The sequence below is a fragment of the Saimiri boliviensis genome, chromosome 4, assembly GCF_048565385.1.
Source record: "Saimiri boliviensis isolate mSaiBol1 chromosome 4, mSaiBol1.pri, whole genome shotgun sequence".
Taxonomy (NCBI): Eukaryota; Metazoa; Chordata; class Mammalia; order Primates; family Cebidae; genus Saimiri; species Saimiri boliviensis.
The window spans coordinates 145,568,398-145,595,519 of record NC_133452.1 but is presented as its reverse complement, the minus strand read 5'-3'; the positions used below and the strand labels follow the sequence as shown (position 1 = coordinate 145,595,519).

The 27,122-nt window shown below is 46.8% G+C and overlaps 1 protein-coding gene across 10 annotated transcripts in view; it reads right to left on the bottom strand.

Annotated features, from left to right (window-relative positions):
• Window positions 1-26,230, bottom strand: part of RREB1 (ras responsive element binding protein 1) — a 150,910-nt gene extending 124,680 nt beyond the window's left edge. For 5 of the 10 annotated variants that reach the window (XM_074398417.1, XM_003927373.4, XM_003927375.4 and 2 more), the window contains exon 1: window positions 25,792-26,076. The gene's annotated coding sequence lies outside the window, so the exon portion shown is untranslated. The other 5 variants (XM_074398415.1, XM_074398413.1, XM_010338072.3 and 2 more) reach the window with 5 other exon arrangements.
• Between the last annotated feature and the right edge of the window lie 892 nt (window positions 26,231-27,122).

Below are 27,122 nucleotides of genomic sequence, written 5' to 3'. Positions count from 1 at the left end.
GTATTGCAATCTGTATTTCATCTCATTTAAAGTCGGGAGGCAGGTGGATCACCTGAGGTCAGGAGTTTGAGTCCAGTTTGACCAAAATGGTGAAACCTTGTCTCTACTAAACATGCAAAATTCAGCTGTGTGTGCTGGTGCATGCCTGTAATGCCAGCTACTCCGGATGCTGAGGCAGGAGGAGAACTGCTTGAACCCAGGAGGCAGAGGTTGCAGTGAGCCAAGATCACGCCATTGCACTCCAGCCTGGGCAACAAGAGCAAAACTCCATCTCAAACAAACAAACCAAACCCAATCTACTAAAAATACAAAAACTAGCCAGGCATTGTGGCACATGCTTGTAGTCCCAGCTACTTGGGATACTAAGGCACGACAATCATAGGAACCCAGGAGGTTTAGGTCGCAGTAAGCTGAGATTAAACCACTGCTTTCAGGCCTGGGTGACAGAGACTCTGTCTCCAAAAACAAAAACAAAAAAGAACAAAAAGTTCTCAAGGAGCTTACACTGTAGTACATCACCTCCCTCTCTTCCCCCATTTAAAAAGGAGAAAGCATTAGAAAACAAATCCAATAGAAACAATTAGTTTTGGCCAGGTGTGGTAGCTTATACCTGTAATCCCACCACTTTGGGAGGCCAAGATGGGAGGATCCCTTGAGGCCAGAGTTGGAAGAGTTATCAGATTTGTCAGCCCCAAAAGTAGATATTTTTACTTAATAAACAAATGCAGAAGAGCAAAGATGAAGAGCACTTGTACTGGCCGGGGTTTGAACTCAGACTCTCACTAATTAGTTAGAGCAACCTTGGGCAAGCTATTTAAACTAAGCCCCAGCTTCTTCATCTGTAAATAGAAATAATAGTGAACTTACAAACCAATGCAAAGATTAAATGAGATGAAATACAGACTGCAAGAGGTACAATTCCTCCCGTATATTAAGTTAGGTAACTGCAAAGATGAGGGCAACCTACCCAATTGCCACCTTCCAAATCTGCAAAATAAGGATTCTTTTTTTTTTTTTTTTTTTTGAGACGGAGTTTCACTCTTGTTACCCAGGCTGAAGTGCAATGGCGTGATCTTGGCTCACCGCAACCTCCGCCTCCTGGGTTCAGGCAATTCTCCTGTCTCAGCCTCCTGAGTAGCTGGGATTACAGGCACGCACCACCATGCCCAGCTAACTTTTTGTATTTTTAGTAGAGGCGGGGTTTCACCTTGTTGACCAGGATGGTCTCGATCTCTTGACCTCGTGATACACCCACCTTAGCCTCCCAAAGTGCTGGGATTACAGGCTTGAGCCACCACGCCCGACCAAAATGAGGATATTGATAAGACTGTTTTGAGGACCATAAGGATAATGCATGGAAAGCATTTAACATGACTGGCTTATGATGGTACATATTTTCTTCTGAAATGATTATTAATGGCCAGGCGTGGTGGCTCATCCCTGTAATCCAGCACTTTGGGAGGCCAACGCAGGCAGATCATGAGATCAGGAGTTCCAAGACCAGCCTGGCCAATATGGCGAAACCCCCATCTCTACTAAAAATACAAAAATTAGCCAGGTATGGTGATGGGCGCCTGTAATCGCAGCTACTTGGGAGGCTGACACAGGAGAATGGCTTGAAGGTAGGGGAAGGCGGAGATTGCAGTGAGCAAGATCTTGCCACAGCACTCCAACCTGGGTGACAGAGCAAGACTGTCTCAAAAAAAAAAAAAAAAAGAAAAGAAAAGAAAGAAAGAAATGATTATTAACAAAAGTGAATGGGGTGGGTAGACATGGCAGCTTTCACTAATGAACCCTATGGCCAAAGCTACAGAGAAAGAGCTGGGAAAAGCAATTCTGGAAAAGAACGCTGTGCTCCCAAGACCAGGCACCAGGCAGAGATTCCCAGCAGAGAGTTTGCCACACAGTGGGATCAGATGCAGGTGGTTGTGAAATGACAAATGCAACCAAATCTGAGTCACCAAGGATGACGTCCAGAGCATGTGGATTATGGCAGCCTTGGCTTTGGTTGCCTCTTTCAGGCACTTCCAGCTTTACCAGAGGACTGAAAGAGTAAAGGAGACGAATGGAAAGGGATTCTTTGCAGGTTTTTAAGGGGAAGGAGTGTTGGCTATGAAAATAAAATTATTTGGGGGAATTATCAGTAAAAGTCATTTATCTAGATGGGTGAAGGCACTCCTTGTCAAACCTTCTGGACTGAGGCAGAGAACAGCAACAGGTAAAGACTCAGCATGATTCCAAAATTGGGCTGGGGAGGGGAGAGTCAGTAGCGTGGGCTCAAGTCCCACGCTACAACACCTGGGACCACGAGCAGGTCCACCAGCTCAAGGTGCTCTGGGCCAGGTGTCCTAACTTACCTGGGGCTCCATTCAACACAGACTGTGGGAAAGCTCTTGGCTCTACCTTCGGTAAACCAGAGGTATTCGCATATATACTCATCTATCAACATTATAAACATGATATACATCATTTCAGTAAACAAGCACCCAAAAGGGGCCTTATCAGACCAAAGGAATATGAACCAAAACCTCCTATGTCAGGACTAAAGTAGAACCCAGGTTCCCTGCTGCCTGGCTGCACCTTTCCAACATCAAGAGGATGTTACCCCTCTTGAAGGGGGCTCACCTGGAACTGGTAACCACCAAGACACATATTAAGCCAGAGTATGTGATTCAGCTTTTCAACAAGTCCATGGCTGTAAAGAAATAAAGCTTTGCTGTGTATGTACATCACTGCAATGGCTTTAGGCAATTCAGATATCCTGGGTGCTGCCTCTTGGTTCATCCTGTACCAGCTGCCATGGGATGCACTCTGCCTCAGGTCAAAAGTAAACAGTGAAGTGAGCCACGGCAGCCACCGAAAGCACAGACACCCAAACCACGTGCCCACTGTTGTGAGTGTCTCCAAGTTCTTAGTAGGCCAACCTGTCACTTCTCTACTCACTTTGGACTCCCTACCACTTAAAGAAGAAAAGGTCAAATCCTGCCCCACATTCCACCTTGCCCCGCTACCATCTTCTCAGACACCTTCCTCAACACCAAATTACACTGTAAACTCAAAACCAACCTGCTTTCCGCTCCCCCCCACCCCCAGGCTCTTAACCCGTACTTGTGCTTTTCCCAGAAGTGCAGATCTACTCCTCTGAACTTCTGTGAGCCTTGGTCCTCCCATGGGAACTTGGCTCAGGGTCCACATGGCAGAAGAATTCCTTTCATAATGTAAACTCCCCAAAGGCAAGAACCACCAAACTCTACCATGCCTAAACCTAGCAATTGCTCAATTAAGGATATTTCAGATGAAACTAGAGACATTCAAATAATGCATTATGCTCGACTCTAAGCTAACTGAGAAGAATCAAGACAAACAATTTTTTTTTTTTGAGACAGAGTCTCAGCCTGCTGCCCAGGCTGGTGTGTGGTGGCACAATCTCAGCTCACTGCAACCTCTGCCTCCTGGATTCAAGCAATTCTTCTATCTCAGCTTCCCAAGTAGCTGGGATTACAGGTGCCCAATACCACGCCTGGCTAATTTTTCTATTTTTAGTAGGGACGGGATTTCACCATATTGGCCAGGCTGGTCTCAAGCTCCTGATCTCAGGTGATCTTCCCTGCCTTGGCCTCCAGAAGTGCTAGGATTACAGATATGAGCTACCACACCCAGCCCCAAGACAAACAAATTGAGTCAAGTGGTAGAAACTCTCCAGGTATCAAGGTATATTGAGATTATCTAAAAGAACTCCTCTTAAAGCTTGCCATAAAGCTTCCTGATCATGTGTCACTAGCTGCATGATCTCAGAAACAGAAGCATCTCTAAGCCTCAGTTTCCTGTCTTTAAAAGGGGGAAAATAATAGCTATACCTCATGAGGTTGTTGAGATGATTACACAGAGACATACATGGTGTTGTGCTTCCCCTGAATAGTGGGCCCTAGTCAGATATGCAGAAGAAACCCACAAAAAGCAGTACTTTCAGACACTACTCTCAACCCAGCTCCCCTCTAGGTCCCCCAAAAGCTCTCCTTCAGCTTTCCAGCACCCTACTTTCTCTTGCACAATCCTAGCTCAAATGCGAGAAAGAACACATTAAAAAACAAAACTAAACAAAAAATGCCAACATTTGGAAAAATCACAGAATGAATAAATCCGTTTTCAGTGACGAAAATGACTGAGGTATGTGTTCTGTTCAACCCACATTTACAGGAGGCCTACCTACATTTTGCACAACCTTCCCATCCAAGTCCCTTAGTCCATGAGTATAAGCTTTGAAATGTAGAGTCAGACTATAAAAAAATTAGTATTTCTGCCCCAGAGGACAGAGCAGTCTGAAAACCTGAGAGTACAATGCAATGTTGTAGCTCTACAATAATTGCTACACCATTCATTGTCTTTGGGGCCTGCAGTCTGACTTCCTTCACATCCACTCTAACTTTTCAGGCCTTAGGCACAGGATGCTCCTTTGTTGGCTGTTTCAGCTGCAGTGAGCGGGGTGGATCCAAGCAGAGGACCAGGAACATCTGAAGGGCAGAGCCGTGACCCAGATGAGGGCACACGCTCTGCAGGTAAGCAGCAAGCTGGCAACCACTTTAAGGCAGCTCCACCTTTTGAGCAGATTCTATTTCCACCAGATACTGCCAGCCCCTAAAGCCGGCACCCACAGAGTCATCAAGACGGCAAATTAGCTGGCCCTCTGCTCACACCCAGTCCCACCCAACAGTCACTCCCAACCGACACACCAAACCTGTGGTTACTAGGAATAATACATCGTCCCAGTTCAGCTCCCAGTGTCCATCCCTCAATATTTTTGAGAAAAGAAATGAGTCCCCCTCCTCTAAAGAATTCCACTCTCTGATAACCTTAAGTAAGTACCAATTGGTAAAATCCAATTAAGGAAGTCTAAACATTGTTGAATTCTATTTGCTTAAAATAAATCTTCCCACCTTTCCACTATCATTTAACAAGGCTTCGGAAAGCAGCCCTCATGTCCTAGGCTGAAAAATCTCTTTTTTAAAAAAAAAAAAAAAAAAAAGGGAAAAAATTATTCTGTTAAAGAAAGTACCAAATTCCTAGTTCACACTGCATTTTGGTAAACACCTTGTCTCCTCTCCGACTTAAATTTTCTAAAGGGTCAGCAGTTCTCTGAACCACGGAGCTGCTCATGTCACAGTCTTGCTCCAAAGCAACTGATGGCTCACAGTGGCCTCTACCACCAAGCCCCTGCCCATTTTTCCAGGGCCAACACCTCTCAACATCCCAACTCAATACAACACGCCTAAGCCCTATCCTCTAGTCACATCCCACTTCTTGCCCTACCCTGTCCTGAACTAAGCCTCTCACTCTGTTGCCCAGGCTGGAGTGCAATGGCCCAATCTTGGCTCACTGCAACCTCCACCTCCCAGGTTCAAGTGATTCTCTTGCCTCAGCCTCCCGAGTAGCTGGGACTACAGGCACCTGCCAGCAAGCCCGGCTCATTTTTGCACTTTTAGTAGAGACGGGGTTTCACCGTGTTGGTCAGGCTGGTCTCGAACTCCTGACCTCATGATTGGCCCGCCTCAGCCTCCCAAAGAGCTGGGATTACAGACGTCAGCCACCCCACCCGGCCAAAACCTTGTATTTTCTTACTCAAGGGCCTGTACTTAAACTTTTTGCCTAGAAGGATGTTTTCCCTTCCCCACATCCTTCTCCTCCACGTGGCAAGCCCTGCACATTTGAGGGCATCACTTCCTCTTTTCCCAACCACTTCATACTCACAGGCCCCTCCACTTGTCCTTGCTGGTTATGAGGCACTGATGAGTTTTAGGGCAGGGACCATGTTTTACCCATCTTTGAGTTTCCGGAGCAGGTGTCAAGAAACAGTTCCTGATGCACGCTCGCTGATGGTGATATTCCACAGATGGGAAAAAACGAGCCCAGAATGCTGGCCTCCTAATACAGATTGCTTTTCACTATCATTTAGCTGAAACTACCCAGCTGCCATGGGCAAAATAACAATGATAATAATAGTAGTAAATAAAGAAGATAGGTCAGTTATAACTGAGCTGGTAGCATACAAGACGTAATTCTCCGTTACTAGTTTCAAAACAGTCCTTCTCTGCAGACAGGAAGAAGCAGGAAACGGATCTTGAAGAACTCATCGCAATGCAAGATCTGCCAGTTCCATAACTTGCTCCAACACCCTAACAAAGGAGCAAGGCACACTGGGGACCCCCATCCCAAACACACTCTAAGAGACAGGGCAGCCTCCTCTCATTGCCGTCCAGTCACATGGCTCTTTCTGCTCAAAAAGCAAAACAACAAAGAAACAATACCTCCCAGAGACTACACACACTTGAATCATGCCACATGTCTCTGGACCTCATAGAATCACCCCAATACCAGTTCTGAGGCAAAACCTTGAGTTTCTATATTACGTAAAACAACAATAAACTATTATAAAACAACAATGGACCTGGCCCTACCCAAAGCAAAACTCGATTCCCAAACGCTTATAGAACTTAAGAGTCTCTTCAAAAGTGGGCAACCAATGAGTCTGAAACAGAGCTGAGTGCTTTCAGGGAGGTTAAAAGTGGTGCCCACATGAAAGGTTTCAAGAGACAAGGGAGACCCTCCATTAACCACATGGAAGACCAGCAGAAGCATGGAGTCCAAGCCTCAACTCTTCCACTTCTGGGACATCTCAGAATGTCCCACCATGCAAAAGATCATCTCCGTTCCACACTCAAGGGGAACAGGGTGACAATTCCTTGCTCGGCAGGATTTGTCCCGTGTTTCACCCTACCTCTCCATCAGGTCTTTCCCTGCCAGCCTTCTGCTTTAGTGTCTTGTTGCCCTCCCTTCTCTAAGGGCACCCAAATCCCAGTCAGCTATTTTGTGTACTAACACCGCCTTTGCAAGCCTTTCCCTCCACAAAACACCAAATGTCCCCTCCTGACCATCAGAGAAGTGAAAGTCTACGTTATGCTGTCAAATACCAGCTAGAGTAAGCTGTTCCACTGGTAAGCTATAATCTGCTGTTTACACAAGCCAGAACAGTTTTCCCCTGGATGTGGCTCACAAGGAGGGCTCTGCACACAGCAGGTTTTCAGTGAGTACTTGTTCAGTGAATGGATCATGTCCCTATGGTAGTCTGGCAGGGCTCAGAAGCACAGCTCTGAATCACACTTCACAGTTTGAGCCCTCCTAGCTAGCTGCCTCTCTGGGTCTCAATTTCCTCATCTGAATCATGGGGATAACAACTGCATCTACATCATGGGGTCAAAGAATTGTGATGAATGAATGAGATGATGCATGGAAAAAATTTAAGCTGCTGTTAACTAGTATGGGCTCAATAAATGTTAAATCTTATGACTGCTGCCCCTACTGCCATCATGGAAGTACTTCTACATGAAAAGCCTAACAACCAACAAAGGGTGAAAACTAAATTACAACTTTAGATTGTTGACATGTCAGAATGGAGTCCTATGAAGTAATACGTCCAGCATGGGCAGAAGAGAAACTAAAATGCCTAACTTCTGGTTTACCTGATTTAAAGCAAATATAGGAAGGCCTGGACCAGGGATGTTTTTCACCAATGGTGGCCTGTTAACTTGAATGCTGTGAGTTGAACTTAAAAGTACTCTAGGGCCGGGCACAGTGGTTCATGCCTGTAATCCCAGCACTTTGGGAGGCCAAGGTGGGTGGATCACGAGGTCAAGAGATCGAGACCATCCTGGTCAACATGGTGAAACCCCGTCTCTACTAAAAATACAAAAACATTAGCTGGGCATGGTGGCGCATGCCTGTAATCCCAGCTACTCAGGAGGCTGAGGCAGGAGAATTGTCTGAACCTAGGAGGCGGAGGTTGCAGTGAGCCGCCATCGCACCATTGCACTCCAGCCTGGGTAACAAGAGCGAAACTCAATCTCAAAAAAAAAAAAAAAAAAAGTACTCTAGACAGATTGATTTGTAATATAACCACTTGCAGTTTGTGGTATTTAGGACTGGATTTCTGTGTACTCAGTTTTCTGCACGTGAGGCAATGCTACCAACTATGAGACTTCTTAGAAACAAGCTGGCCAAATGAGCCCTTTGAAAATTCCATTTCCTACAAAGATAACAATGAAATAAATCATGATCTCTAAATATAATAATTTGGCCAGTGCTGCCAGGCGCAGTGGCTCACGCCTGTAATCTCAGCACTTTGGGAGGCAGAGGCGGGTGGATCACCTGAGGTCACAAGTCTGAAACCAACTTGGCCAACATGGTGAAACCCACCTCTACTAAAAATACAAAAATTAGCCAGGCGTGGTGGCAAGCACCTGTATCCTCGCTACTTGAGAGGCTGAGGCAAGAGAATCACTTGAACATGGGAGGCAGAGGCTGCAGTGAACAAAGATCACACCATTGCACTCCAGCCTGGGCAAGAGAGAACACTCCGTCCAATAAATAAAAAAAATAATTTGGTCAGTGCTAACCACACCATCTTTCCAATACACTTATACTCCTCCCCCTTTTCTTGAGCACACTGCAAAAGAACACATGACCACAGGGGCATCTACTCTCTAGGGCAGAATGGAGGGACAAAGGCACAAAGAAAGCTTCAGAACACACAGGCCACCATGTTCTCCACATCTACATCAAGATCTGCTTAAACAAAAAGTAAAATCGGCCGGGAGCAGTGGCTCAAGCCTGTAATCCCAGCACTTTGGGAGGCCGAGGCGGGTGGATCACGAGGTCAAAAGATCGAGACCATCCTGGTCAACATGGTGAAACCCCGTCTCTACTAAAAATACAAAAAATCAGCTGGGCATGGTGGCACGTGCCTGTAATCCCAGCTACTCAGGAGGCTGAGGCAGGAGAATTGCCTGAACCCAGGAGGCAGCGGTTGCAGTGAGCCGAGATCGCGCCATTGCACTCCAGCCTGGGTAACAAGAGCAAAACTCCGTCTCAAAAAAAAAAAAAAAAAAAAGTAAAATCAATGACAAAACTCTCAGACAGGTGACCAACCCGGTCCAGCGCGTACTGCTGCAACAGAACCAAATATGCATACACTTCTCTTTCTAAGGCAGAGTGTCCACCCTTCTGAGGAAAAAGTAATTTTTACATCATGTATCCCAATCCCACGTTCTTAGCAAGATGACAATGCATTTGGATACACGAATAAGGGACACATCACAGATACCCTTAAGACACAGCACATGGCCTAGCCTAACTGATGCCACTCTGAACTTCTCTAAGGAAAACTCACAAAAATTCCAAAACATGTATTTCTTTATTAACGAATTTCAGTAATCTCCTCAGGTCCTCAGGAGCTTTACATCAAAGACATTCAATTTTCATTCACAGATGATACAACAATGGTCTAACATATCCAGAAAACAGCTGTATGTAAGATCTGCCAATACCCCAAAGCCTAGAGAAACCAACACACTAGGGCCCCGAGGGGCAACATCACAGTGATGCAAAAACACAAATGTTTAAGGTAAAATACATCACCCAACAGAGACTGTGTGTGGTCACCACTATTCAGGAGTCTCCAAAATAAGTAGCTGTGGATAGGCTATCTGAAAGTGAGCTGATCTATGCTTGTCACCAGAAACTGGTTTCTAAATGTACTATGGACACCAATTTTGGATATTCATAACAAGGCAATTATCTAGTATGCCATATTTATAACACAATTTCTCATTTGACCTCTAAATCTACACACCTGCTTAGGTCACACTGAGGTGAAAGACTCCAAGTTGTTTGTAGAGTACCTTAACATTTAAATTCTCAAAAATATGCTTAAGTCCAGTATTTAAAGCTTTCTTCCCAGCATCTCCTCACCAACCTATTCCAATCAGACAAAGTGAAGAGCAGAAGGTCTTTGTTGAGTTTTGTTCCTGTCTATTCAAGTCACCTGATCAAATACAGGACTGGGCCAGCTGTGGTGGCTCACGCCTTGTAATCCTGGCACTCTGGGAGGCCAAAGCAGAAGGATCACTTGAGTCCAAGAGTTCAAGACCAGCCTTGGCAACACAGTAAAACCCCACCTCTAAAAAAGAATTTAAAAATTAGCCAGGCATGGTGGTGCCCGCCTGTAGGCCCAGCTACTCAGAATGCTGAGGTGGAAAGATGAACCTGGGAGGTCGAGACTGCAGTGAGCCATGATCACAACAAACTCCAGTATAGGTGACACAACAAAACTCCATCCCTTAAAAAAAAAAGACAGAGAGAGATGGAAATTCATGTTGTCCTCAATATAGGAGGAACACTACCTGGGACCCAAATGCATGTTCAGGTTATATCCATCAGGGTTGATAACTTATAAAAGAGAAGCATCTTTAGAGCAGAATGGGGCTCACCTGAGGTTTTGATGAGTTATTTGGATGACATTAGAGAAAAGCATTATCCAAAATGGGAACCCAATAAGACTTTCATGTGATACCATCTCAAAGGCTGGTGGCCCAAGTCACAGAAGAGGGGATGGGCCATGCATCCAAGTAAGGGAGGCACCTTCCCTTGGGAAGCAGAAATCCTAAGTAGGAGACAGCCACTTGCTGGGGAGCCAGAGCACACCCTGACGGAGGTCTCAGGGCCAGACTGCACCCTGCCTCCCTGCGTTGCATAAAGCAGGGCAACACACCTGCACTCCAGCTTCTAATATGCATCAACCCAGTGCAAAACATGTCACTGTCAGTTTGCTCCAAAAAGATTTTTTTTTACCATTAAAAAAAAAGTTGAAGTAGTAGAAACCACAGGACTGCCTGGGGGTAGGGAGCAGGTCAGCCATTACCAGAGTTATTTAAACACTGGCTGGACAATCACTCCACGGGGACAAGTTCCACTCTTTGTGGAAGGAGTCAAACACATCTTTTCCTATGGCCCCCACAGATCTAGTGGAGGGCCCAGGACAGTAGACACACAAGTGCTGTTGACTGAATGAAATTTGTTTTCACAAAGATTACAAGTCAAGCAAAATACTGATGTAACTAATACATTAAGGGGATTGGGTGACCACCGAGGTCCCTTATGTGGTTCCAACTAAGAAATAACTCCGAAAATCGGGTCATGAAAGGAGTTCTGATGCTAAATCAGAGGCCTGAGCTACTGTGAGAGTCCTAGCTTGGTCCCTACCCAAAGGCTCTTCCCATGAACCCTATGCTCAAGTCAAACAGATAAAGCATCACTAAAACAAACATCAGTGCTCTTAAGATTTAGATTTAAGAGCAAGCGCTGTGGCTCACGCCTGTAATCCCAGCATTCTGGGAGACCGAGGCAGGCAAATCACAAGGTCAGGAGATCAAGACCATCCTGGTTAACACAGTGAAACCCCATCTCTACTAAAAATACAAAAAATTAGTTGACCTTGGTGGCACATGCCTGTACTCCCAGCTACTTGGGAGGCTGAGGCAGAAGAATCGCTTGAACCTGGGAGGTGGAGGCTGCAGTGAGGCGAGGTCACAGCACTGCACTCCAGCCTGGGTGACAGTGTGAGACTCCGTTTAAAAAAAAAAATTCCTTAGGCCAGGCATGGTGGGGCTCACGCCTGTAATCCCAGCACTTTGGGAGGCTGAGGTGTGCAGATCTTGAGGTAAGGAGTTCGAGACTGGCCTGGCTAAAATGGTGAAACCCCATCTCTACTAAAAATATAAAAATTAGCTGAGTGTGGTGGCAGGCACCTGTAATCCCAGCTACTCAGGAGGCTGAAGCAAAAGAACTACTTGAATCCAGGAGATGGAGGTTGCAGTGAGCCAAGATCCCAAGACCACACCATTGCACTCCAGCCTCGGCGACAGAGCGAGACTCATCTCGGGGTGGGGGGGGGGGGAAGACGACTTAGGTCTAGGCTGGGTGGTAGCTCACACCTGTAATCCCACCATTTTGGAAGTTCCAGGTGGGCAGATTACAGATCACTTGAGCCCAGGAGTTCAAGACCAGCCAGGGCAACATAGTAAAATCCCATCTTTACACAAAGGCCAGGCACAGTGGGCTCACGCCTATAATCCCATCACTTTGGGAGGCTGAGGCAGGTGGATCACCTGAGGTCAGGAGTTTAAGACCAGCCTAGCCGGGCGTGGTGGCTCAAGCCTGTAATCCCAGCACTTTGGGAGGCCGAGGCGGGTGGATCACGAGGTCAAGAGATCGAGACCATCCTGGTCAACATGGTGAAACCCCGTCTCTACTAAAAATACAAAAAATTAGCTGGGCATGGTGGCGTGTGCCTGTAATCCCAGCTACTCAGAAGGCTGAGGCAGGAGAATTACCTGAACCCAGGACCCAGGAGGCGGAGGTTGCGGTGAGCCGAGGGCGCGCCATTGCACTCTAGCCTGGGCAACAAGAGCGAAACTCTGTCTCAAAAAAAAAAAAAAAAAAAAAAAAAAGACCAGCCTGGCCGACATGGTGAAACCTTGTCTCTACTAAAAATACAAAAATTAGCCAGGCTTGGTGGCAGGCGCCTGTAATCCCAGCTACTCTAGAGGCTGAGGCAGCAGAATCACTTGAACCCAGGAGGCAGTCTGCAGTGAACCAAGATCATGCCACTATACTCCAGCCTGCGTGACAGAACAAGCCTCCAATTAAAAAAAAAAAAAACAAAAAACAAAAAAAACTGAACCAGGTGTGGAGGCGCACACCTGTGGTCCCAGCTACTCAAGAAGCTGAGATGGGAGGATAGCCTGAGCCCAGGAGGTCGAGGTGCTAGTGAACTGTGATCTCTTCACTGCACTGCATGCACTCTGTTGACAGAGCAAGGCCCTATCTGGGGAAAAAAAAAAAAAATTAGGTGTACATCTCATCTAAAAACCAGTCAAAAGCTCAGACCATCTACAAGAAATTTTTCCTGTTCCTTTTTAGCATCAGGAAATTAAAAGAAAAAGAATAGAGTAGGAGGCAGCCATTGGTTTCTTCCCATTGGTAAGTACATAAAGTCTGTTTCTCACTGTTATATAAGGACTGTTCATGCTTCATCAATGCTATGCACTTTTTGTGGTTGTTTTTTTTTTTTTTTTGGAGAAGGGGGTCTCAGGCTGGAATGCAGTGGTACACGGCTCACCGCAGCCTCAACCTCCTGGGTTCAAGTGATCCTCCCACCTCAGTCTCCTGAGTATCTGGGACTACAGGTATGTACCACCGTGCCCGGCTATGTTTTATATTTTTTTTGGTGTAGATGGGGTTTTACCATATTGCCCAGGCCAGTCTCGAACTCCCAACCTCAAGCAATCTGCACAGCTTGGCCCCCCCTCAAAGTGCTGGGATTACAGGCATGAGCCACCTCGCCCGACCTAGATACATAATTTTTAATCAACTAAAACACGGTGCAAGTAAAGAAACAGCTTTAAAAAAAAAGAGAGGGTGTGGGGGGGGGGAGAAACAGAACTTTTTAAAAGGTAGAGAACACAGCTTGTTCAAAATCCTTGATTGATTCAGCGTTTCACTGTCAGAGGCATCACCATCCACTCAGCTGCAGAAGCTAGAGACCAGGAAGTCATGTTTCCCTTCCCCCACCCTGCCTCATCACCACGCCCCTCCCACCTCTTAAACCTTTATCAAATCCTTCTAAGCTCCCTTTTCTCTACTGCCACCACTGGTTTTCAAAGTTTCAAAAACTAGCTCTCTAACTGATAGAAGACAAACAGTTGCTTCCTTCTAGCTAGGTCTACTCTCAACTCTGGGTAGAAATAATCTTTAAAAATGCAAATCTCATCAAGCTACACTGGCCTAAGGCTTTTCATAGCTTCCCAGAGTTCCTAGCAGCCTGCTCTAGCCCTTAGCTACCACGCCATGCCTCTCATTCACTGGTTCTGTGTCTTGTCTTCCTCCAAACACACTGTGCTGCTCTCATTTCCCTGGACGCACACCTCTCTCCGACCTCAGGGCCTTTGTACAAACTGTTCTCTGACATACTTTCTTTCCGTTCACCTACCCTTCAGCTATCAGCTCAAATGTCACTTCGAAGGGATGCCTTCTTTGACCTGCCTCCCAGCATCTTCCACTCCTCCCATACAAAGGCCAATGTATTTAACTTGTAGTACTTAGCACATATCTAAAAATGACAAGGCCGGGCGCGGTGGCTCACGCCTGTAATCCCAGCACTTTGGGAGGCTGAGGCGGGTGGATCACGAGGTCAAGAGATCGAGACCAGCCTGGTCAACATGGTGAAACCCCGTCTCTACTAAAAATACTAAAAATTAGCTGGGCATGGTGGCACGTGCCTGTAATCCCAGCTACTCAGGAGGCTGAGGCAGGAGAATTGCCTGAACCTAGGAGGCGGAGGTTGCGGTGAGCCGAGATCGCGCCATTGCACTCCAGCCTGGGTAACAAGAGTGAAACTCTGCCTCAAAAAAAAAATAAAAAATAAAAATAAATAAAAATGACTTAGTTGCTGAACATGTTTATTTTTTTTTATAGAGACAGGGTTTCACCATGCTGGTCAGGCTGGTCGGGAACTCCTGACTTCAGGTGATCCGCCCACCTTGGCCCCAAAGTGCTGGGATTACAGGCATGAGCCACCATGCCCTGCCTCTTCTATTTTTTCTTTGAGATGGAGCCTCACTCTGTCACCCAGGCTGGAGCGCAATGTCATGATCTCGGCTCATTACAACCTCTGCTTCCAAGTTGCAAGCGATTCTCCTGCCTCAGCCTCCTGAGTAGCTGGGATTACAGGTGCCTGCTACCACACCCTGCTAATTTTTGTAGTAGAGATGAGGTTTCACCATTTTGGCCAGGCTGGTCTCCCAAAGTGCTGGGGTTACAGGTGTGAACCACCAAGCCCACTGACTCTTTCGATGCAATATATCCTCCATGAGCCTTTTTTTTTTTTTCCCCTAAAAATGACTTCTCGCAACACCATGAGGCTTTCAACTGTCTTTCCCATACCAGTAAGCTTGGTGCTTAACACAGTAGCCTTGCATAGTACATATTCAAATATTTATTAAATTAATAAAACTCTGTAAATGTTAAAATAAAAATAACACCATGGGAAAGGCAAATTTGGTGGTAGAAAACTGCCTATTTCCAAAAGGAGGCTAAATCTGATAATCACACTTAGGGACAGAAGGTTGTGAAGCCTTGTTAAGCTTTTGAACAAATGGGTCTCAGAAACCTTATTTTCATGAATTAAATACAAATCAAATTCAGAGACATGTAAGTTAAGCCTCCTTTAAATTATACTTGGATTTAAACTTTTAAGTAAAATACTTTAGCTAAATACATACAGATTTAACTGACCAAGTCACAGAAAACCTGTTTGAGATGTTCACTAGTTTTTAAAATTAGCGTCCAAAACATTTAAAATTGCTAAAGTAAAAGAAAAAAATGACTTTAAAAAATATATTTTCTGGGCTGGGAGCAGTGGCTCACGCCTGTAATCTCAGCACTTTGGGAGGCCAAGGTGGATGAAATCACTTGAGGTCAGGATTTTGAGACCAGCCTGGCCAACATAATGAAACCCCATCTCTACTAAAAATACAAAAATTAGCCAGTGTGGTGGCGCGAGCCTGTACTCCCAGCTGCTCAGTAGGCTGAGGCAGAATTACTTGAATGCCGGAGGTGGGGATTATAGTAAGCTAAGATCACACCCCTGCACTCTAGCCTGGGAAACAATGCAAGACTGTCACAGGAAAAAAAAAAAAATCTATTTTCTGTATTGTAAAGGAAAATATACAAGCCTTATGATAAATATGACTACGTTAGATGGGAAGCTGAGGCAGAAGAATCACTTGAACCTGGGAGGTGGAGGCTGCAGTGAGCCAAGATCATGCCATTACTCTCCAGCCTGGGCAACAGGGTGAGATGCCGTGTCAAAAAAGAAACAAATAAACAAAACCCTATGTTAGAATATTGTATCTGAACATATCTGCCAGATCTGAGCCTGAACTCTAGCTAGCAAGTAAGAGCTTATTTTTCTTTTCTTTTTTTTTTTTTTTGAGACAGAGTCTTGTTCTGTTGCCAGACACCAGGCTGGAGTGGCAGCGGCACGATCTTGGATCACTGCAACCTCTGCCTCCCGGGTTCAAGCAATTCTCCTGCCTCAGCCTCCCGGGTTAGCTGGGACTACAGGCACACGCCACCATGCCCAGCTAATTTTTTTATATTTTTAGTAGAGATGGGGTTTCACCATGTTGACCAGGATGGTCTCGATCTCTTAACCTTGTGATCCCCCCACCTCGGCCTCCCAAAGTGCTGGGATTACAGGTGTGAGCCACCACACCTGGCCAGTAAGAGCTTATTTAAAAACATTTAAAGTTAGTAACATATTTTTAATCAACCGGAATTTCATCTTATATCAAGAACTTCCACACATTGTCATTTTTTGGTTTTGCTTTTTTAAATTCATGCCAGGCGCAGTGGCTCATACCTGTAATCTCAACACTTTGGGAAGCTAAGGCAGGAGGACTGCTTGCTTGAGTCCAGAAGTTTAGGAGTTTGACACCTGCCTGGGCAACGTAGAGAAACCCTGTCTCCAAAAAAAAAAAAAAAAAAAAAAATTCATTGTTTGAAAAGGAAACCCATTCACATGGGTCACACCTTTGTATTTCACAACACCCACCCATCTTCCTGGTTATCTCTTCTATTTCTGAAAATATATCTACCTCTTTCAAGAGAAAACTCAGATTTTGATTTTGTATATTCAGAGAATTTTTTTTTAATAATAAAGTGTCAGAATAAAGGAAGCTCCCCCAAAACAGTAAAAATGATTTTTTACAAATATGATCTATAATCAACTACTATCACACGTGTATATACTGCACATATACACACACATACAAACACAGAAAGCAAGATTTAACCCTGTAGGTTTCTGGCTTGGTATTCTGTTTTAAATCCTAAGAGTAACGGAAAAAAAACAGAAGTTAAATTATACACAGACCAACACTCCTATTAACTCATACCACTAATGAAACAAAACTCTAAGCAGAGAAAATGGGTCCACACATTGGAGCTCTGAAATGATTTTGGTCTTTGATCTGTGTGCCCATCTCTCCTATTTAATGTAAACTTCAAACCAAGAGCCATGAAAAATGGTTATAATTAGTAAAGGTCCCAGTGTGACCGCTTTAAATGCAACCAGGCATTAACAAGAAGTTTTTTTCACTTTTAAATTAAGCTGAGCCAACTGTTATTTTAGAATTTCTGTAATTCAAAATTATTTCCCACCAACGCACTTAATTCTTTCCCACCTAGCACCACCTTCTGCATGACGGGTATGCTGAAATGGTTAGTTCATATCCATTTCCTTCACTGAATTTGTAGCATTATTTAGGCCTTAAGCTTCCAAATTACATGTGGCTGTTCTCCAAAATATTAAAAAACTCATTTTTGTATTAGAAATCAACACACAGTGGCGAGTGAGCACCAACTTGCCGTCATTCTAAGTACAGGAGATGGAAAAATATTCTTGAAGTGAGAGAAACATGTTAACAGATAAATTATAACAGACAAGGCTTGACAGATGATGGCAAAAGTTATTCACGACCAAAGAGCTAATTCTCCCCACAAGAGGTAGTATTTGAGCTGGGTCTTGAAAAAAAGAGTAAGAAATGTTTACTGCTGGAGGAAGGGGATGCGGATGCAACAGAATGAACAATCCAACCAACAGGAAGCAGTAAGAATCAATTCAGTGTGGCAGTGGGGTAGAAGACTGACAAGAGCTGAGACTAGAAATTCGGCTTGGAAGCAGACGAAGTTCCCCGTGTGCCAAGTTAAGGAGTTTGGATTTCTTCCTGTAGACAACAGAGAGCCAAGAGATGTTTTTAAGCAGGCAAACAACACACACAGCTTTAGTTTTGATGATTCTGGCAGCAGAGTGGATGATGAACTACAGTGGGGAGAAACTGGTGGCAGGAAATTAACTTGGGAGGCATTTGTGACTTGATGAGGGCCTTAGGTCAGAAGCGACGGAACAGCCAATGCCAGGGCCAGACTGGTGTGTGGTTTTGCAGAGGGCCTGGTGACTGACTGAACACAGCGGCAGGAGAGACATGTGTCAGGACAGCAGTAAGGTTCCTGGCCTAGAAGGCTGGGTGGATAGTGATCACCTTCCAGAAAGAAGGGAGAGGACTTTCATTTTTACAAGTACCTGCAGGGTGAGGTACTTGCAAGGTGATCAGGGTGACAAAAGGTTCAAGCTTGGGAGAAGTTGTAAATGGAGATACAGAGTTGGGAGTTGGCAGTTTATAGTTTAGAGAAGGCAGAAAAACACCAGAATGGCGGGAGGGTGTTCTGCAGGAACAGGACTCATTTCCCAGGTATGGGAATCCAAAGGTGGCTGCAGAGCAATGGCCCTGAGCACCATCAGTGCGAATGACACCAATGGGACACAGAATGACTGCTGGCTTAAGAATGTAAAAAGAACTGTCTTCAAGTATTGCACGTACCTATAAGGTGAGTGGGAGCTCAGGCCCCTCTGGGGGTAACTGTCTACTACTGGCAGTCCTCTTTCTGGAACTCAGTCCCTCTGTCTCCCCGTTCTTTTTTCGCCCCTCCATGGTTTCCTTACCTCCTGTCTGTGCCATAGGCTGCGGGGAGGTGGGGGAAGGCCAACGGTCAGATCAATAGCACTTGTTGGCTAAAAGATCACTCCTGTCACTGTAGTAGACATTTCTGGTCTGAGGCCTGGGGTCCCTTAACATAAAAAGAATCACTACCTCCTACCCTGCATCCCCCAACCACAGCAGCTGGTAGCCATCCACCCTTTCAAGAAGGGATGCATGGACAGAGGACCCAGCTCAGAAACACTGCCCTACAAAAAGGGCAGATGGTTATGTAAGAATTTTGCAAAAATTTGAAAAAATTAAATAAGGGAGACAGCAAAAACATTAACTGTCAAGCAAGTAAGGGCTAGTTCCAACAGAAAGAAAGAAAGAGAGAGAGGAAGGAAGGAAGGGAGGGAGGGAAGGGAAAGGAAGGGAGGAAGGAAGGAGGGAAAGAAAGAAAGAAAGGAGAGAGAGAGAGAGAGAGAGAGAGAGAGAGAGAGAGAGAAGCAAGCAAGCTGAGCCATCTAACCAGAACAGCTTCACAGAGCCAATGAATCTGGTTTGTTTTAGAAGTAGATGACTTCTAGAACTTTCATTTACTATGGGGTTTTTAAATACATTTAACGTCACTTAATGTTTTCTTCAACCTCAAATTTTCTGTGAAACTTCGAACTTGCCAACTATGGTACCTTAGAGGCAAATAAGAGCTTATTTGCTTTATGGAATTTCAGATTTCTAAATATATCGCAAGCAATACAGGGAGTGCACCCAGTGGGCTTGTAGATGAGACCCAGGCCACAGCTACCGTATCTTTCAAGCAGGCTTTCTCAACCTCAGTTCTGCTGACATATGGGGCTTGCTCTGTGCACTCGGATGTGGAGCAGCTTCTCTGAGGTTTATGCGCTAAATGCCAGTAGTAGCAACTCCCCCTCTACCCCTCCCCAGAAACACTTAAAAATGTCTCCAGACATTGCCAAATGTTCCCTGGAGGCAAAACCACCAGGTTGAGAACCACTGCTTCAAAGACTAAGCTCCAAGTTTGTCATCTGCTTTTTCCTTAAAACTCATCCCTTAGGCCTGACCAACATGGTGAAACCCTGATGCTACTAAAAATACAAAAATTAGCTGGGTGTCGTGGTGTGTGCCTGCAGTCCCACCTACTCAGGAGGCTGAGGCAGGAGAATCACTTGAACCTGGGAGGCAGAGATTGCAGAGAGCCCAGATCCTGCCATTGCACTCCAGCCTGGGCGGCAAGGCTCTGCCACACCCCCTACCCCCCCAAAAAAAACCATCCCTAAGAGAACCACGTTAAGAATTGCTAGTTCTGTTAGTCTCCCAGCACTAAAAGCAAAAACAAAGTGCTGCATTTCCCCAATTTGAACATAAACTCCTAGGCAAAGTTTGACTAAGATAATGGAGTTGTGCAAAATTCTAGAAAGGAAATCCAGAGTGGATACCACAAAGTTTCCTGAACTCAAAATATACCACTTTCTTCTATATATAGATTTTGACTTTCTGAAACACTTACTTTATCCTTACAATCCCACGAGGTAGAAAGGCTACTAAAAAGATACGTTATCATCACATTCATCAACAAAAATGCTACCAAGAGCTAAAGTGCTTTTTTAAAAAAAATTTCCTTATAACTTCAAACTCAACTGGGTTTATTTTGAAGAGGATCTGGTCTTATTTAAAAAACACACACACTTACACATGGAGAAAAATAGGCAGTAATATATATTTAATGCTGCTAAGTCCTCTTGAGGTCAAGCTGACTCTAAAAAGCAGCTGTTCTACAGGGCTAGACTGGAGTTAGGAGTTCTGGGTTTCACATTTGATTTATTATCAGCCCCTGGGTGGACCACAGCACAGCTGTAAAATGGGTCAACATACCCACCCAACTCTCATAGTGTTCCTCTAAGCATAAACTTGGAATCTTTGCTAAAGGCCATCCACAAAAGCAGGGTGAAGTTAACTAAGTCCTAGAAGGTATAGCTGAATAAAAAAATAAAAATTTTAAAGTGATTAAACCACCAGAAGTATCACACACTTTTATAACAATCCTATCCCATAGTCTCTGAAAAGGGGAAAATGAGATGAAATACCAAGCAAGCTAGGGAAAAACAAATAGAGCATTTAAAAGCTTTATCTAATTACCCCTACTGAGACGTTTTCTCTTCAGCCTGGCTGTCTGACAATGCCTGTGGGGGTTTTCATTCTCTTTCTCCACCCACCCTCATGATGTCTGCAAGCCCTCAGGTGAATCCCTGCAGGAGCAGTCAGTACCCAGTCCTGGGACTTTACAGAGGTTTTCAAATTCTCTTAGCATTACTTGCTTGAATCACACTGAACAAACAGTCTCCACCCTCTCCCACTGCTTTTGTCTGAAGTACCTATTCACAGGCAGCCACCTTTACTGATGGGCAGACTGGCTAACTTCAGTACCCTTGAAGTCCCACTAAAAACAAGATGCACCGGTCGCTACCAGTCTCCTCCTCCCCCTCCGACTCACCCCCACCCGCCACTGCCAACAGCAGAGTGCAATCCCCAGCTATACTCGGCTGCAGTTCAGACCAGACTGAATACGAGGGAACGTGACAAGAGAAACTGACTGGAGCGCAGTCAGTGACACTGCCGGCAGGACTGCTAAGATAAAAGGAAAAACCCCTCTCTACCTTCCTCATTCTTCCATCTCCGTAATAATGAAAACATCAGCAGTTTTCCTTTCTATATTCTGCTATGGAAGTGGGGGAAATTCAAACTAAGTGATGCATTTCAGAGCGCACACCGTATGCCTCCCTCTGGGTTTCACATGGTGCACCTTTTACCTTTGATATAAGGGGAGGCCCCCAACCCACACCCCCGTGTGGAAATCACTACCAGACCCTTGCTCTTTGCAAAGTGCCATGGCTACTACTCAAAAATCACTCACTCTCTAAATCAGGAAAGAGAAAAAAAAGAAAAGTCATTTATCAATTTCTTAATCATATTTGGATATAAAAATATGACTCAACACTGCCTGTTCAATAAGTCAGATGTACACAAATTAACCTTGAAGCAGGGAAACTTCTGGCTCACAACAGGCTTACTATTCAACCAAGAGATGATGGTTACCAATCACGGCTTCAATTAGATTTCAACCATTTTATCTCACTGAAAAACTTAAAAGATCCTTGAACATACTTATGGCAGAAGTGTAATGTACATCACACCTATTTTTATTTTCTAACATTTGGCCAGTCCTTCCAAAGATACTGTGAACCTAATATAATCATTTTTAGAAAGTTATCTATGAACTGAGGGGAATAAGCTGCAACAGGGAGATGGAATGAAATGGAAGAGCCCCAACAAAACCTAAATCTAAGGGAATAGTAATCTCAGTAAAGGGGGAAAGAAAGCTATTGCGCCCTTATCAGGACAGACTATATTGCATACTTTCTATTGATCCTAAATTGTATTTCTATTTCTGAATACAAATCTGTTTGATTCAGAATAAAAGACATAACTTTATGGATTATGTAGAATTTTCAAAGCAAACCAAGGAATCAGTTATTAACACTAGAAATAAGGGGATACTATACACACAAATCCTCAGGAAGGTTTAACCTGAACACATTGGTAATAGACAAGAAGTCCACCAGACAAGTTGCCATCTGACACCACAAGGCTAGTAGAGAGTACTGAACTTCAATTAATGACACTTAGAAAAGAACGAGATTATTTAAATAAAATAATATAAACAAAACAAACTTTAACATCCTACCTTCCCAGGTCAAAGGACATAGAAGATTCAGAAATTAATTAAACCTAGTAAATAATGTAAAACAGGGAAGGATTCCCTTTCAAAAATGCTTCGGTTAATTTTAGCATCCTTCTGTTTAGCTGCTTAGCAACCCTTATCCTATGACCTTCTAAGCACCACCTACTTTTCAGAAGGATAATGAATAGAAACATCAAAAGAATTCACTTCTGTTTCCAAAGAATATATTTAACCAATTTTTATAGGAGTTAAATTCATATTAATTATGCCGTGCAAAACCCTAGAAAGGTAGCATTTTAAAATTTCATTAACTGGACATTTCCTTAGCTGAAGGTGATAAATGATGTTAGCAAGTGAGCATAAGATAGCACTTAAAGACTTCCACTGAACTCAGAAGTGGAACAACACAACGGTTGAAAACTGAATAACAAAAACCACCTAAGGGCAGCTACACTGTACAGTGCCTGGGACACAGCAGGTAACCAATAAACTGCTGTTGATCAGATGCAAGACTAGTAAGGTTAGGTTTACTTTCTTCCTTCAACATGCTGTACCTGTGTTGGATACAAATAAGACCTTGGGAGTCTGCCTGAAGAAATTTAAAAGACCCTTCCATTAAAAGGTCACTTGGATGATGTAACTAGTTAGGAATGGATACACCACCTGAACCAGCTCAGTAAGACCCATGTTCTCCACCACGTAACAAACACTTGTCTGCCATAAGGGCTTAGCATCTGATTTTCTGAAAAGAAATAAAGGAGTATCTAGAAAAACCCAGAGAATGATACTCCACATAACAGTAAGCATCAGCAGCATTTCTTAAAGAGTATTACACATCCAGCAAATCCTCTTTAAAGACAAGACATTCTAAACTGCAACCAGTTTAGCAGTATTTTTAAGAATAAGACAATGCAAGTTCATTAACCTAAAATGGAGCAAAACCTAAGCAAATAACTAAATCAAAGAGTTCTTCTCTCCCTTTATTTTGTAAAAATGGGGGAAAGGTATTTTTTAACACATTTAAAACTTGATTAAAGCTATTCAAATGTTTAATTCATCAGTGTAACCAAAGCTCAAAGCACATCAAAGCAGGACCCATCAGCGGGTACCCAGAAGGCTCCCTCCAAAAGGCAGAGGTAAACACACACACACACACACCGCCCCTAAAATTAGTGATCCGTCTTTGTAAAAATTACCTGTAGAATAGTTTGAACGCATTCCTTCAAAAGTTCTGTGGACTCTTGAAGGTAGTACGTTTATTTTTCAAAGAGGTTTTAGCCAACACTTTGGCCTCTCTCTAACTCAGACTTCCGGGTTGAAATATGTTAGAAACTATACCTGCCTACTTGAAAAAGCACCAAATCTAGAGGATGATTTTCACGAGTGTGAAAAAACAAAACCAAACCTTACTCTTTTCTTGGCAGTTCTATTTTCCCCACCTTCCACTTCTATTAAACTTATTTCAGAATCAACTCGTGCCCATGCAGGGTCCCCTACATATATAAAGGAGAAAAAAAAAAAAATCTCAAAACTATGGTAATGCACTAGCAACTCTGCTTTTACAGAAATCATTTCAAGTCCTCTTAAGACAGAAATTCCTCGCTATTTCCAGCAACCCCATTCAACAGGTAAACTTTATTTCCACTGGCCTTTAAAGAGCTAAGCTTAAATCTAAACTCTAAAACAAGAACGAGGCTTCAATTTTCTACTAAGGAAAACCCCCGGACAGGTTTTTCAACATACCAAAACGTATTTTTTTATTCACCCTTCTGCCTCTCTCCACGTCCACCACCACCACAAGCAGCAGTAGCAGCATTAGGAGCATCCTCAAAAGAAGAAAACCCCTCCAAAGTGCCCCGAATGTGTGCTGCTGCTGGCTCTGAAGCCGTGTAGAATTTCGTAATGGAATGTGAACTGCTCGTCCGGATCTGGGCTCACGTTCTATCTCCTAACCAGTAAGGAGCGAGGGAGGGCAAATCTGCTGAGCAAGGAGAAATACTTTTCCTCCTCTTTTATAACCCATCACGGATGCACCGAGGCCGAGGGGCGCGAGCTGCACGCGGCGCCTGTCAAGCGACCCGCCCGCCAGCCCAGCCCGCACCCCGTGGGGTTCCCGAGCCCCCCAGCTCCCTGCCCCTCCCGGAGAGGAAGGCTGCCCCGCCGATCCGTGGGCTCCGCCGACGCGCCCCGCACTCACGCGCGGCCGCGGAGCAGGTCACATCCTCGATGCGCCCTTGGCCCGGTCCAGAAAACACGCCGCTTTCAAGGGAGGGGGTCGGCGACGGGAAGGACCTCCCCTGCTCCTTAGCAACCATTAAGGTCGCAGTTTCCTAAGAGACCGCGAGCGGGGAGGGGGCGCGGGGGGCCGGGCCCGAGGCTGGTGCGGGAAGTGGGGAGGCAGCAACAGGCCCCCTCCCCCCACCCAGCTCTACGCCGGGGGCCGGGATGGGTGGAGGAAGGGAAGCCCCAGAACTCCCGAAAAATTGGTCCAGCGGGCGGCGGACAAAAGTTTCCAAGCGCGCTCCACAGCTGGGCTGCGGAGCGGGCCCCGGCGGCCGGCCCCGCCTCGGATGCTCCCGGCCTCCTTCCTGTGCTCGTGACGGCGCCGGGCGCCGAGCCCCCCACCCCCCTCGCGATGCAGGCTAGCTCCACACCGAGAGCTCCCACGAAAACACGCACCCCGCCAACGGAAGGGCGAGTGAACAATACGCGCCCGCACGACTCAAGCCGGGTTCCCTCCTCCCCTGGCCCCCTGGGGCGGTGGTCGGCAAGACCACGACCGCCAGCCGGGAATCCGTGAGGGCGCGGGGCTGCCCGCGGCCCCCTCCCGGCGGGCGCCGTCCGCCCGGGAGGATCAAAGTCCGCAGAGCAGGGCGCGGCGGATGCTCCCACCGAGCAGCCCCGAGCAGGCACCCCCACGCGAGCACCCAGGGCAGGCACCCCCAAGCGGGCACCCCCGGATACCTTGCGGCGGCGGCAGGCGGGCGGGTGCCGTCATCTCCGCGCTTCCCGGCCCAAGAGGGACTCGAAAGTATGTAGAAGAAAAGTTTCCCCTCCCACATGGGGGGGAGGATGTCGGGGGAGAAAGGGCGGAAGATGGAGAGCGGCGCTGGGAAGATGTTTCTGGCCGGCGGTGCGCGCACCATCCGAGTCCCGGCGGTGCTGGTTAAAAATAAACTCGGCGGCGCGGGTCGGGCCGGATTCCTGCGCTCGGACGGCTAATATGGATGCGCATCAGGTCCTGCTGGCGGGGCGCTACGGCGGCTAGCGCTGGGAGCTGGTTGGCAGAGCCGGCGGCTCGGGAAAGGGAAAAGACCGGAGGAAGGGGAGGAGGAGGAGGAGGAACGGCCCGGCGCGCAGCCCGAGGGGAGAGGGCTGCCCCGCTCATCCCTGGCCGCCCCGCCGATCCGAGCGCACGCTGCGCAGCGTGGGGCGTGCGGGTCCCCGGCTCCGGGACACGCCGAGTTTCAAAAGTACAACGCGCTCTGCAGACTTCACCCTCCCCATCCCCAAAGTTCTTTTAAAGGTCGCTCCGGCTGTGCCCCAGACGTCTCGCTGCCGCCGGAGTACCGGGAGTAGGAACCCGGGGCACGTACTTACGGCCGGGCAGGGCGCTTGGCTCCCAGACATGATGCGTTGGGGACCGGTGGGCTTCACGGAGAGACCGAGGAGAGATGCAAACTTGTTCCGGAAAAGGAATCAAAATGGCGTTTCTGGATGTGCAAAGTTCATCAACTCCGCAGTCACTTCCCCTCCTCCTCTTCTCCCACAGGGAGGGAGGTGGGCGAGGAGCTGGCGACCCCGGCGCCCCAGCCGTCGTCCTGGCCCCCGTCTCGGCCCCCCGCCCAGCTTCCTCGCCCGCACGCTCGGAGTCTCGCTCTCCCCCTCTCACCCTGATAAGTAGACACATCACGTGTTGCTCCTGCGAGTCTCCTGGGGACGTGTTACTGAGCGGCCGCGGCGGCGGCGGCGCTCAGACTGGGGGGGGTGAGGGGGAGGACCGCGGTACCCGCCTGTCCCCACCGCCGCCCCTGCCCCGACTTTAACAGGGTGACTGCAGTTGCCATCCCAAGAGGGATGGAGATGGAGTCCCCTCCCCACCCCCCACCCCCGCCCCAGGTTTGCCCTAACCCTCCCTAGGCGCCCGGGCCAGGCAGGGGAGGGCCGGGTTGCCCGAGGGGAAGGGTCCGGGAGGCTGCGGTTGAGGGCGTTCCCCGTCGGCCCGTGGCTCGCCCGCCACCTTCTCCAGCCACCGCGGCCCCTCCCCTGCAGCCCCTCGCCGCGGGCGACTCCCCGCCCCCGGCTTTCCATCACTTCACTCCGCAGTTTGTTTCACTATTTTAACGTAGGCGGGGGAGACACCGTGAAGCCCCGGAATTGCGAGAGGGGCGCCTCGCAGCCGCGGGGATTGTGGGGATGAGGGGCGTGGGGCTCGGGGTCCCTGGCCTGGCGCCGCCCCTCTTGAGTCTCCGAGGCATCTGCGAGGAGGAGCCCCGCCCGCGCCGTTTCCTTTACACGCGGTCCTCGCTCTGCATCCAGGTGGGGCGAGTGGATGATGGGGCAGGAGATTAGGGAACAGGCGCTTCACCCCGCCCCCAGCTTCGAGCTGTTTCTCTCCCGGGGCCATCCTTCTTACTCTGGGGCTGCCGCCCTGAGCGTGCTCTCCGTCTAACAAACGCAACTCCGACTCGAGTTTGGTCCCCTTCCCTTACCCACACCCGACAAAGGATGCTTCAGCGGGGAACTGCGTGCCCGCCAGAGGCTGAGGACGGCTCCTGCTGCCACTGTGTCCCCACCCCGCGATGGAATGGCTGATGCTGTGTCATCCACGTCGCCCTCCAAGGCTTCAGAGAAGCCACACGCAGTATCTCTTTCTCTCAGAGGGCTCCTGTTTCAATTCTGAAAAGCAGGGGCCCTTCTCCAAGCCGCTC